The sequence below is a fragment of the Arachis duranensis genome, chromosome 6 (genome assembly GCF_000817695.3).
Source record: "Arachis duranensis cultivar V14167 chromosome 6, aradu.V14167.gnm2.J7QH, whole genome shotgun sequence".
Classification (NCBI taxonomy): domain Eukaryota; kingdom Viridiplantae; phylum Streptophyta; class Magnoliopsida; order Fabales; family Fabaceae; genus Arachis; species Arachis duranensis.
In genome coordinates, this window is record NC_029777.3 from 102,457,938 (window position 1) to 102,460,294 (window position 2,357).

At 22.5% G+C, this 2,357-nt stretch overlaps 1 protein-coding gene across 3 annotated transcripts in view; it reads left to right on the forward strand.

Annotated features, from left to right (window-relative positions):
- The window catches only part of LOC127748298 (uncharacterized), a 20,784-nt gene that overhangs the window by 9,143 nt on the left and 9,284 nt on the right, over nucleotides 1-2,357 (forward strand). Inside the window, exon 1 of one of the 3 annotated variants that reach the window (XM_052262529.1) lies at nucleotides 1,304-1,367. The exons of the other annotated variants lie outside the window; for them this stretch is intronic. The gene's annotated coding sequence lies outside the window, so the exon portion shown is untranslated. Of the gene's footprint in view, nucleotides 1-1,303; nucleotides 1,368-2,357 lie in introns of those variants that run through there. 3 annotated transcript variants of the gene reach the window in all.

Consider the following 2,357-nt stretch of genomic DNA (forward strand, 5'->3'; position numbering starts at 1 on the left):
TATGTTGTCATAGTTTCGTGTCATAAAACCTTTCTCTTTAAAGGTCTCTTTGCAACTATATATTTAAGGCAAATCTGGCCCATTAAATCGGAGAGTACGATTTATTTGTTCCTGACATCACAACGACGCAAAACAGCTTCTGCCCCAACAACACTACACTACATCACTCTCATCCCCATTTCAAAAATTAAAAAGTGGGAGTCGTATCTTTATGAATTAAAAAGGTCGTCAAATCATTTAATTCTTTCATACCGAACTTTAAATGTTCACGCGCTTTTCCAATTTTAAGATAACGCGCAAAAGACCAAATTAAATTTACTCCTTTAACTATTACATTATATTAATTTTATATATATACAAAAATTAATTGTTATTTATATATAGATATATGTGTTGTTGAATTTATTAGTTTAATTTATCTATATATATATATATATAGTTGACTTGATAGTTTTGTTATGTACAAATAATATAATTGTATTTTTATAATTTTGTTAGATATAACTATTTATATGATTTTTTTATGGGTTTAAATTATTGTAAAAAATAATTTTATAACATGGTATCAGGATTTTTATAACCAAAAAGTCTACAATTTAACTATTGTTAACCCTAAAAGAAAATATTTTAATATAAGACAAATAATAAAAGAGAAATAAAATCTATACAAATGTCCATGAAAATCTAAGACAAATTGACACAATCTTAAAAAAAAGTTATTGTTTGAGAAGGCGTGATAGATATAAAATCATTCATGTATCTCCTCTTATTAATTTAAACTTTAACTTTTGAAAAAAGTTGTTTCGTAACAATTTTAACTATAAAAATATTATGTATATACAAATAATCAACTACCAAATTAAATTAATTATATATATTTATGTATAAATATACGTGATATTTAAATCATTTGCAATGTAAATTTTATATTCTGATATATATTATTTTTTATATAAATAACCGATATTTAGTATATAAATATTATGATTGTTTAACTATATATACCATATATCCTATATGATTTCCTCTCATAAGTTACCAATATTTTCCTTCTTCCCCTTTTATATCACCGCAAGTACTACAGCTTTTTCTCCTCTCTGATCTCTAGAGTCAACATAGGTAGCTTTATCCTTCCTTCTCGTCTTCTATCTTTCTTTTTCTTCTCTCGTACTGACAGAAAAAAAATTTGGATGTTTTTAAGATCGATGTACTATATATGCGTTAACTTTGCTTTTTTCTGTTTCTTTGCTTTTGGTTTCAATCTAGAATCATGATGACCTTTTTTATTTATTATTTTTTTTAGGATACACTCTTAAATAATACTTTATACCAGGGACTTATTCTCTTGTTCATTTTCAGCCATGAAGGTGTACTATAATATAATATAAATTATCTTTTTTTTTGTTTCTTTTTCGTACTTTTTTTCGTTATGTGTTCCATATCAATGATATCATGCATATACATCCTTCTAATATTCCATTTTATTTCAATTTTATTTTGGATTTGATAAATTGTTATATCAATATTAGTATAATTATATACCATAAATAATGATTTGAGATTTAATTTGAAATTTGTGATTTTAATATATAATTTTAATTCAATTTAAATGTTATAAAAGGTAAAAAAATCTAACTAAATTTTTACCAAATACATCATCTTCTGTGCTGATACTATTGATATCAGACTTAAAAATCCAAAAACACCATAGTAGATGTAGTTGTAATGTGTTATTTGTTTTTGTGTTTTAACTTTTATTATTTTTTAAATAAAGTATTAAGATCGTATCTGATTTCTTAAAATTTTCACAAAAATATTATAAATAATGATAACAACAAAAATATCCTTAAAATATTATAAAACGTGACAAAAATATTTAAAGTTAAATATATATTCTCAAAATGTATTTTAGAATTTGAATTTGATGCGATTTTTTATAAGTATGATAAGAAAAATGAAATATTTTTATCCTCAAAATCCTGTGATTTTACACTAAATAGATTTTTTTTGTAATTTTATTTGTCAATAACCAAGAATACTTTTAAGAAATAAAAAATATCTACCGATTAAATTTGTATCCTTCTTTATATATTTTTTAAATTGTGGTCCAAATATTTATACAAAATTTTGGATTAAATGCTAAAGGTTTCTCAAATATAAAAATTGTTTGTCAATGACAAATAATTTTTAATTATTTTTATCGTATTTTAAAATATTTTTATCGCTAACAGAAGTGATAGATATTTTTATAGGTGCGTCCAAAAATCGAGACGATTTTAATTTTATCTCTAAAAATTTTTCTTTTCCACATCCTCCTTATCAATAATTTATTATTATTATTATTATTACTAATACTT